At 32.0% G+C, this 11,786-nt stretch overlaps 1 pseudogene; it reads left to right on the top strand.

Annotated features, from left to right (window-relative positions):
* Nucleotides 1-2,161: 2,161 nt before the first annotated feature.
* On the top strand, nucleotides 2,162-5,422 carry LOC120195171 (annotated as a pseudogene).
* Nucleotides 5,423-11,786: the final 6,364 nt, after the last annotated feature.

Here is an 11,786-nt window from a genome sequence, read left to right as displayed (position 1 = left end):
TGTTACTTGTAGGGTAATAATTGTCATTTTAGGTCAACAAAGTGAATTGACCAAACAGTTATGTAATAGATTTTTTCAAAGTTCATTTTGACCGCGATCAAATCAATTGCAAAGGTGTATAACCGTTAGTCAAATCAAAAAGTGTATGTAACTAAACTTTGAAAAATCCCTAAAATATTAGAGGTATTTGACCATAAGATGAAGAGGTGTAACAAACACCTATAGATCTAAAAAGTTCATTAACAAGGTAGGGAAACCAAAGACTCTTCCTTTCATCTATTGTTGTTAAATTATATCATTGAATTGAAATAATATCAAGTTCAAGTATAAATTAGGATAAAGTGGAGTTTAGGTATTACATTGGATTTAAAAAAAATCTTAGATATCAATTTGGATAAAGTGTCAAATTCTAATTTCAAATTGGTAAAAAAAAAAACTTGGGACAACGTATTAAGATTGAATATAAATATTATACTCCCTCTGTCCAATTAAATTTGTCTCTTTGTGTTTTAAAATTATCCCTTTTAGTTTCACAACAAAGTAAAATTTAACTTTTCGAGGATAAAATTGTCATTTTAATATTTTTACTACACATCTCTTACAGAATTTTTTTTTCTAAAACTACGTGAAAAGTCAACAATGACAAAAAAATGAGGCGAGGGAGTATTATGCCTATTATAAAACTACAAAGAATTTAACTTCTAATTAATTTTATATAAGTATTTATGAAGAAATTAACCAATGGCCATGTAATATGTTATATTAATTATCTTTCCTAATCAATGATGATTCCAATTGTGTTATATGATTTAAAGAAGTGCCTTGATCTAAATGGCATTGAACTGACTGACATTATATGCATGCAGGTTGATTTTCCCAACTTGCAGAAAATCAAAATCTTCCATTTGAGAAATGTGAAGAGCGTATCGAGTAATCAACTTCATGCTGGAAACAAGGATCCCTAGAGAAACATTTCTTTAAAAAAATTGACAAAAGTATGTGTGAGGGAATGCTTGAATCTGAAAACCCTATTCCCATTCTCATTAGCTACAAATATTGTGCAACTTGAGAGCCTTACAGTTATCAGCTGTGGGGTGGAGGAGATTACAACAACAATGTTGGAGAAGAAGGGGAAATCCGGTTTGAATTTAATCAGTTATTGGACATCAAGTTTTGGGATATACCAAACCTCAAATGTTTCTACCCAGTAAAGCACACCACAACATGGCCTGCCCTAAAGAGGTTGAAGACATGTGGATGTTTTAATATTTTTAAGAGACGTTATACCCCAATTCGTACGTACTCCGAGCGGAGGGATTTCAACGTTTTTAAAAAGTCAAATTGTGAGATAAAAACGTGTCAAATCATAAGTTTAATTTGTCACAGCAATATCCTGTTACTATATTATAAGATATTGTGAGTGACTGATTTATTATAAATTAATAATATTAGTGATTAATTTATTATTTTTAAAAATTTTAATAAATTTTTTTACTAAAACAGTAGTGATCATTTTTGTAAATTTAATCCTCTTTATTTGGGTTTATAATCATTCTTTAAACATGATTTTTTTTTCTAAAAATTAATTGTTTGGAAATACTTCTTTACCAATTAGTATTTCTTTACGAAAATTGGGCCAACCGTTTAGATAAATCGAAGGTTAGGGGTGAGTAAAACTTGAATCGAAAAATCAAAATTTTCAACTCGATTAGACTCGAATTATCTTCGAGTTGTAATTTCATAAACTCGACTTAACTCAAAAAGATTTCAAATTCAAATCAAGTTAAAAAATACAACTCGAATAACTCAAACTTTTTGAGTAATTAGTGGATTTATTTTTAAGTTTATGTCGAGTCCTTAGACTTTGTATGATATATGTAAAAATATAAAGAAATATATTTTTATTGTATATATGGTTATAAAATTCACTTAAATTAAAATCAAATAATATTATAATATTATAAATATTTACAATTTAAATAAAAATTCAAAAAATCAACTCGACTCAAAATTTTTTAAATAAACTCTGAATTATAAAATACGACTCACCAACCCAAATTTTTTTACTCTACTCAATTCCATCGAACGAACGCTGGACCGAAACACCCAATTTAGGGCTTTTGAAAAATCCGAGTCGAAAACTCAAAAAATTCAACTTCCTAATTCAGTTCGTATAATCCTAAACCCTAGAAATCCCTAATCTCCACCGACTCCCCTCTGATTTGCAATTTTCCCCGTAATTTTCCAGTTCGTATACATTGAAATACAACATTGTTTTCCACCCACTTTCGAATCTTCCGTCTTGCTGTGATTTCCAGGTACTTATATTCTCGTCTTTTGCTTCTATTCATCTCACTTTAAAATTCGTGTTTTTGCATACAAATTTTAATAATCTTACAATTTGTTATTTTTCCCCTTCCATCTGTGAATTCCGTCTTTTGTTTCAGATTTTGATAAAGTTGAGGAAAGAATGGATGAATATCAAGAGATGGAAAGGTTTGGGATGGAGAACGATTTTGAAGATGGGCGATGGATTGACGGCGAATTCTACTATAAAAAGCGCAAGGAAAAGCGGACTCAGACTAAAGATGATGTTCTGTACGGTGTTTTTGCATCTGATTCTGACGATGAAGACAGTGGCTATTCTTCATCAAGGAAGAGAAGGAAGGAATTCGGGAAAAAATCTGACTTGACGAAGCCTGTCAACTTTGTGTCTACAGGTACCGTAATGCCTACCCAAGAAATTGATAAGAATTATAACGTAGAGAACGATAACAATGTTCCTGATGAGAATGAGAATGATAACAGGCCTGGGTTGGGTTCTGGCGTAGGTTTAGGATTTAGTAGTGGTAATGATACTTTGCGAAAAAGTGATTTTAATGTTGGTGGCGATGAGGATGATGATTGTAGCTTTTTGCCTACTGCCTTTGGGAGGAAAATAAAGGAAGGGGCACAAAGGAGAGAGAAAGAGAGGGAGAGGTTGAAAGTGGAGAAGAAAAGTTTCGGAGGAGAAGGGTGGTTGGTGTTGATAGTGGGGATGTTGGGTCTTTTGAGAAGTATACAAAGGGTATTGGGATGAAGTTGCTTGAGAAAATGGGGTATAAAGGAGGTGGTCTTGGGAAGAATGAGCAAGGGATTGTTGCTCCTATTGAAGCGAAGATGAGGCCTAAGAATATGGGAATGGGGTTTAATGATTTTAAGGAGGCTAAGTTGCCAGAGTTGCAGCAGTTGGAAGAAAAGAACAGTGTGAGTCAGCAGCCTGTTGGCAAAGCAAAGGAGAGGCTTTGGTCAAAGAATGCAAAAGGGAGGAAGAAGGAGGAGTATATTACAGTGGAGGAGTTGTTAGCAAAGAAACAAGAAGAGAGCGTTGAAATTGTTCAAAAGGTGATTGATATGAGGGGCCCACAGGTTAGAGTTTGACCAACTTGGAGAATCTAGATGCTGAAGAGAAGGCAAGAGATAATGATGTTCCAATGCCCGAGTTGCAGCATAACTTGAAGTTAATTGTTGACTTGGCAGAGCTTGATATTCAAAGATTGATAGGGATTTAAGGAATGAAAAAGAGATAGCATTGAGCTTACAGAAGGAGAAGGAAAAATTGGAGATTGAGGTTTTGCGTCAGAAGCAACATTTGTCTAATATGGAGCAAATTACTAGGTGCTGGACCAGATTGAGAAAGAGAACTCATCTGGCAAATTAACCTTGGAGTCCCTTGCAAGTAGTTTTAGGAATTTGCAGAGGAACTATGCTGATGATTACAAGCGTGTAACTTGTCATGCATTGCATGTTCATTAGCCTTACCCCTGTTTATAAGGATGTTTCAGGGTTGGGATCCTCTAGCAAATCCATTGTACAGGATGGAGGTGATATCAGCATGGAAGGACTTACTGCAAATAGAGGGTGGTTACGACATTTGGGAGGATGTTACAACACCTTATTCTCAGTTGATCTCTGATGTTGTTTTACCAGCCGTGAGAATATCTGGAATCAACACATGGGAGCCTAGGAACCCTGAACCAATGCTTGGATTTTTGGAATCATGGGAAAAGCTGCTGCCATCATCTATTCTTCAAACCTTATTGGATACCGTGGTAATGCCTAAATTGTCAAAAGCAGTTGACTCATGGAACCCACGTACGGAAATTGTTCCAATCCATGTTTGGGTTCATCCTTGGTTGCCAATGTTGGGGCCAAAGTTGGAGGGTTTGTATCAAACCATACGTATGAAGTTAAGCAATGTTCTTGATGCTTGGCACCCAAGTGATCCTTCTGCTTATGCTATACTATCACCTTGGAAGACTGTATTTGATTCAGTGAGTTGGGATCAACTCATGCGCCAATATATTGTCCCAAAGTTGCAGATTGCTTTGCAGGAATTCCAGATAAACCCTGCAGATCAGAAGCTTGATCAGTTTTATTGGGTTATGTCTTGGGCCTCTGCGCTTCCTATCCACCTAATGGTTGATTTGATGGAGAAGTTTTTCTTTGTAAAGTGGCTGCAGGTTTTGTATCACTGGTTGTGTTCAAAACCCGACTTTGACGAGATCAAAAATTGGTACATGGGCTGGAAGGCACTTCTGCCACAGGAGCTTTTGGCTAATGAAAGTATTCGTAATCAACTTAATTGTGGTCTTGAGATGATGGTTCAGGCTGCTGACAATGTACCAGTAGAGCAGCCTGGTTTGAGGGAGAATGTTACATATCTTAAGGTGCGCGAGCAAAGGCAGTTTGAGGCTCAGCAGAGAGCAGCTGCTCATGCACAACAGCTGCTGGCTGGCCTGGGTACTGCTGCCCAGATGGATGGTGTTTCTGAGATGAGTTTGAAGGAAGTAGTTGAGGCCTATGCACAGCAACATGAGTTACTATTCAAGCCCAAGCCTGGCAGAATGCATAATGGTCAACAGATATATGGCTTCGGTAACATAAGTGTAATAGTTGATTCACTTAACCAGAAGGTTTATGCCCAAAAGGATAACAGCTGGTCCCTGGTCTTACTTGATGATTTGTTGAAAATGCACTATAATTCTCTTGCAAGGAGGCGTTGAGTTTTTGGTATTTACTAGGAAAGATGCTGCAATGGAAATTGTTTTTGAGTTTTAAACTGTCCTTTGAAAGGAAGTTTGACCACACAAGAGGTCAGTTCCCCCTTTGATTTTTCAGCTATAGGAATTGGTTATTATTTTGTAATGCTCAATTCAAAGTGACTGCTCTAATGGTGTCTTCTGATCTTGTAAATTGCCTTGTTCCTTTCCTCACGTATCAATGAGCTCAAACTCTACCTTGTATGGCTGCTTTTTTTCTGAAGAAACAGCGATGCGTGCTCTATCTGGGCAGGAACCAGGCTTTAACCACTAGCAATAGGGATATTACAATTCAGCTGGTAATAATAATGCTTTGTTTTTATCAAAAAAATAATAATGCTGCTTTGTCCAATATCTGTCATGATTGTCAACTTTGATGTGTAGGAATAATTTTACATGATGATGACAATAAAGAAGTTTCTTGGATTGTTGAATGTCAGATATTTTTTTTGTTTTTATCAGCAATCAATGCATAAAGATTGGTATTGTGTTCTGTGACATGCTTATCTTGAAGCCAACTATCATGCAGTTTGGATAGGTTTGCTTTGAATGGTGACCTTCTCTAGTTTGGTTAACTATTGTGCATATTCATCCTTTCCTCTAACCGCAAACTAGATATATCAGCATCTAAATTTGATATCCCCTTATAGAATATTAATAGTTTAATACTTGCTGGCGAGTGAGAAAGAGTTGCATAGTGGATTTCATCTCGTCACCCTTTATAACTGGGTTTTCATTAGCTATAACTTGATCAGCCTTCTTGAAATCATAGTTGCTGGAATGTTCTGTGGGGTAACGATGAAGGTGAGGGAAATCTTTGCCACACCGACATGTAAATCCAATCAAACCGAGCTTCTTGTTGCAGCTTTCACACCTGATGTTGAGTTTTGAAGGACTAGAAACAAATGGTGGGGAATCAGCAGTAAAAAATATGTCAGATCGAACAATGTGCTGCTGAACTTGTAGGGTCATTTGTTTTGGCCGATTCGGATAGCCCTTGCTTTAGCAGCTCTGATTTGTAACAATTGGAGCATATATTATTGGTCTGAGCTTAACTATAGAAACATAAGCCATTTACACCATCTTTCTTCTTTGATATCTTGATCTTGGTTGATGTTAGAAAAACCCGAGAGTTTGCTACCTTTGAAATATTCGAGCCTAATAGACGGACAGTCTAGAAGATTTCGAGTCCCTGAATTCCATAATGGGGTTTGGGTTTCACTAGACCCTGAATTCCATAATGGTGTGTCCGTTGTGAATGATTAAAATATTTTTTAATAAATATTATTTTATAATCGTTACATGCTTGCTATTAAAAAAAAGTAAATTAATACTAATAATTTTCGTTAAATGACTGAGATCTATTAGACTTCTTAAGTAATCTCAGATTAATAATAATTTTAGTTAAATAATACTGATATAGTTAAATGACTGAGATCTATTAGACTTCTTAAGTAATCTCAGATTAATAATAATTTTAGTTAAATAATACTGATATAGTTAAATGACTGAGATCTATTCAAAGTTATTAGTTTTATAATTCGATTTCGGTTCTATTCAAATTAAGAACATTGAAAAATTTTAAAACTTAATATGAATTTAAAAAAAATATATATTTGGGGCCAAATTATTATTTTAAAATTTTTGAGGGGTCATAACTCCGACGTGTCCTCACTATGTTAAGCCACTTAATGGGAATATAAATTATAACATTTGCATTTGAAATTCTTTTATGTTTTTGCCTATTAACATCCTGAATTGTCTTTTGAAGTCCATTTTAGTGGATTATATGAAGGAATAATTTCTTAAGCCTGGTGAGATCGCTTTGATTTGTTTTGTGCTTAGTTGTGTTAGTGTAAGCCTTGCAAGTTAATTATGATTTTCTTGTAAACCCTAATGCTTTGCTTGGTATGAAATGATGAAATATTAAAATTTTGTTAATTAAATGGGTAAATTTAAAGTAGGAAAATGATTATATATAGTAATCATTTGATTAATAAATCGTTTTTCTCTCTCTGTTTTCATCCTTCGCAAAGAGGTGGCATACGGGTCAATCGTATTAGGTTCGAGTCAGGTCATTTAGAGTTGGGCCAGAGTCGAGTCGGGTTATTTCAGGTTTGGTTTTTATTTGAGTCAGATCGAACATTAGGTCAGATTTAAATTATATCGGTTGGTTTTTGTGTAGAATCAATATCGGATCAATTGGTTTTTGGGTAGGGTCATTATCAAATAGATCAGTTTCGGTTTAGGTCAATCTTTAGATTTCAGGTCAATTCGGTTGGGTTAGTATAATATATTCTTATATATAAAATTATTTGTCAATCAAATATATATAAAATTATTGATATTCTTATAAGAAATTGTTTGCCAATCTTATCATTTAAGTTCAAATTCAACTTTCAAACATTCAATGTTTCAAATTACAATATCATTTATGAATGACAATTTGATTTGAACCTATAAGACATGTTAGATTTTTTTGTGAATTGAATTTCATATTGATATAACATAAAAAGTCTATGATGCAACCTTTTTAATGAAGAATTAAATTATAAATTTTATTGTACATTGAATTTTTTAATTAGATGATTTACGTCTAATTATAAAATAATATTTATTAAGTTTTAAAAAATAATATAATAATTATATTCAAATAAATATTGATATAAATTTTTATAAATGATATTACTCTTCTGATAAATTTTAATTTTTTATATTATAAACTATAATATAAATAAAAATAAGTTATTTATAAATTTTTTAAAACAAAAATTTTAATTCTTAAATAAGTTATTTTTTTGAAACAAGATTAAAGTAAAATAGTCTAAACATAAATTCTAATTATTCTTTATCTTTATTTATTAAGCCTCCCACAATCTAAGTGATGCAAATAAAATTTAATTACACAATCTAGAATCTTGGATATGCGTAATTTTATTTCCATATAAAATAATTTAAAAAATTATTGGATCAGATACATAGGTATCTTTTAAATGAGAAAATGTTATATTGAAACATTCAACTATTACCAAAGATGATAGTTAACTAGTAATATAATACAAAACGAGAATAAAGCATGTACCATTTTATTATTTATTAAATTATTAAAAATAGAAAATAATAATATTAAATTATTCATTCACTTAGATTCAATTATCGTGTTAAAGTCCAGTCAAAGTTCGGGTTGGATCGGATATGGATAAATTAAATTCATGTTGCTTTGCTTTGAGTTGTTTTCAGTTCGGTTGTTTCGGTTCGGATTGATTTCAGTTTGGGTTGATTTCGATTCGAGTTGATTTCAGTTCGAGTTGCTTTCGATTCAACTAAAATTCGAGTCGGTTGCGATTCGATTCAATTTATTTAAAGTTTTGCATCAATTCTGGGTCATCATATTTGGATATATAATATTTATCAAATTTATCAGGGTTACTTCATACCCGTAATATTAATATATGTATTTTAGTTTAAATTATATTTTTATTTAGGTTCTTAGTATTTTTATCTTAAAATTAAATTTTAATCCTTAATTTTTTCTTAGATTTGTATTATGTACTTTTATGTTTTAAATTTCACAAAAAGTTTTTATTAATTTGTCAATATGAGATTCGAAAAAAACACAATTGATATTAATAATTTTAATTTCTATCTTTTGAAAATAAACTTATATATATATATATATATCCTTAATACTAACTTTGAATCACTAAATTTTGTGTATGGATTGTGTATAATAAACTTTTAAATTTTTATGTATTTTCTATGTGATTTAAAAAAAAATTAAAAAAATAGATGAACCGGGTACTCGTGATCCGAAAATATGAGTACCCGAATTTTACGAGTACCTGGACTTAACAGGCTAGGTCACGAGCTGGCACATACACTATCTGGAAAACTGGGTACTCGGTACTTCAAGTACCTAAAAATGCTAGTACCTAGTTTTAAACACCCCTAACTAAAACTATCCATATATAATGTATTGTTACTAAGTTCACTATATAAAATCGAGAGTTACTCAGTTAATGTGTCATTGAGACAATATAAAATAGAATAAAGTATATAAATCATATTTCCATTATAGGTTGTTATTTTATTGAGTCATCTAAATATTAAAATTTATAAAATAGTTTTTCGACTATAGAGTATAACTTTTGTAAAACTTATATTTTGATATAACAAATAAGGGCAAAATATTTGTTGGGAAAAATATTTGTTGAACTAAATTGAATTTATTCAAAATCTTCAAAATAATTCAAAGTCCAAATAGAAGTTAAAAATATATTTTTAAATGTTTTTCAAACTTAGTCGAAAACCTTTTCAAAATATACTCGATCGTTTTCGCGTTTTAATGTCATGTTTCCAAGCTTATCTGGCTCAAAGGATCGATCCCTTTGACCAAAGGATCAATCCCCTTGAAAAAGGATCGATCCCTTGGACAAGAGTGAGTTTGGTATCGATCCCTTGACAAAAGGATTTATCCTTCGACGAAAAGGATCAATCCCTTGCAAAAAAATCGATCCCTTTGGTATAACAGTTAAAATATTTGAAAAATGATCGATCCATTTGGTAAAAGGATCGATCCCTTTGGTAAAAGGATCGATCCCTTGTGCCTTAAAAGTTGCATGTAACAACTATTTTGATCTCCAACGTCTCCGAAACATCCCAACGGCTAGAAACAACCAGTAACTCATTCCAACTTATAAAAATAACTCAATGACAATTAAAGAAGGTGACCAACACCTATCCAAGCATTCAAACATAAGAGAAAAGTTTTTCAATCCTAATTTTCTTTCTCTTATAAATCTTTGTGTTTTGAGCTCAATTGTATATCTTTAGGTTTTGTTTTTGTGAGCTAAATATTTGTAAACACCAACCTAGAAATGTCTTCTTGTTTACACATTTATTATAGTTTAACTAAGTGAAAAACTAGGGAGTTGTGAAGGTTTCTCTTGATCCTTTAAAAAGAAAGAACAAATTAGTGGATTTGTTGGAAAATCCTAAGTGAGGAGCTTAGGTAGTGGATTTAGACTTCATTGAGGACGTTGAACAAAATATAAGTCATTGTGTAAATTTTCCTATCTTTATACTCCTTACTCCCTAAACTTCAAAAACCAATTCTCCCCCTCTTCGCATATTTCGGTTGATCGAACAAGCTTAATCAAATACAACAATTGGTATCAGAGCTTGACTGATTAGAAGGTTTAACAACTTTGAGACAATCCTTGAAGAAGCTCTATCCATTTCCGTCACAACCGAGAAGATGGCTTCCACCTTCGACTCGTTTTACATGGAAGACTCCCAATCGATTGACAAGCCTCCATACTTCAATGGAGCCAACTACATCTTTGGAAGAAATTAATGAAGTAATTCATTCAATCCAATGATCATGATGCATGAGAGATGATCGAGAACAACTATTTTTCTCCAAAGAAGAATACGAAAGAGTGGAGTGCCCAAAAATGGAAGAAAGCTCAATAAAATGCTAAGGGCATACACATGTTGTTTTGTACATTTGGTGCTGATGTTTATGAAGGAGCTTCTTCTTGTTCAAATGACAAAAGCTTTGGAATAAGCTCGAAGAGATCCATGGAAACAAGAAAGAAGAACCAACAAATGTGGTGTGCTTAACGGCTCTTAAAGAGCCCAAGGTATCTTCTAACTCTAATGAATTCGATTCATATTCTTTTGATGAGTTACAAGTTGCGTATGATGAATTATTTTTGGAGTTTGAGACCATGAACTCCAAATACAAGAAAATGATTTCAAAATTTAAAGTTGAAAACATTTTTCTTTTGAAAGCAAAAATGGACTTTGAAAATCAAAATGAAATTTTGAAAAAGGATTTAGAGCTTTCAAAAATGAAAATTGAAAATTTTGAAAAAGAAAGTTTTGATTTAAAAGTTAAGCTTGAATGCTTAACAAAAGAAAAAGAAATCATTTTAAATAATTCATCTAGTTTCATAATGGTAAAATGCTCACATTGCCATTATCATAGTCATATGGAACATGTTTGTCATTTAAAGAAAGGAAAACATTTTAAAATTAGATAAGTATGGGTTCCAAAGGGAACAATGGGCATTTAAACTAAAGTTCAATGATCCAAAGCAATTTTGATACCAAAATCCAATTAAATGTCTCTTTTAGATATGTAGGAGCAATGGTGACAAAAATAAAGATATTCAAATGCTCTAGTCATACTTCATATGGAATGGGTAACCTCTAAGCTTATTTTGATTATCTTGCATAATTGGTTGCTCATTTGGTTTAAACATGCATAATTTTTATTTTAAATGATTTTATGTTTTCTATCTCATGTATGTTAAAAAGTGTTGTGATGAACATTTTCTAAAGTTATAATGTTTCATAAATGTTTGTTCATCATAATGAATTTTGGTCAAAATTCATTTTAATGCTTTATTTTTACAAATATTAATTTTTGACCTTAATTTAAATGTTTATACATGTGATTTATTGCAAATGATATATCTCTTACAATTGATATCAATTTTTCAAATGCATAACATTTTTTGATAACTTTATGCACATGCACTTAAATACAACAATTTGTATTACATAAAGTATATTAGACTTTGATATATTGAATTTCATGTGCTACTAATATGTTTGTTCATCTTTGTTGAAATTCAATGTCTTTTAAGTGTCAGACTTTTAAAGTCAAAATTTTTTTTGGAATGCATTTGTTGAAGT

The sequence above is a fragment of the Hibiscus syriacus genome, unplaced genomic scaffold (genome assembly GCF_006381635.1).
Source record: "Hibiscus syriacus cultivar Baekdansim isolate YM2019G1 unplaced genomic scaffold, ASM638163v2 tig00117007_pilon, whole genome shotgun sequence".
In the NCBI taxonomy this organism is placed as follows: Eukaryota; Viridiplantae; Streptophyta; class Magnoliopsida; order Malvales; family Malvaceae; genus Hibiscus; species Hibiscus syriacus.
Note: the sequence above shows the minus strand (reverse complement) of the source record. Positions and strands in the feature narration are given on the sequence as shown.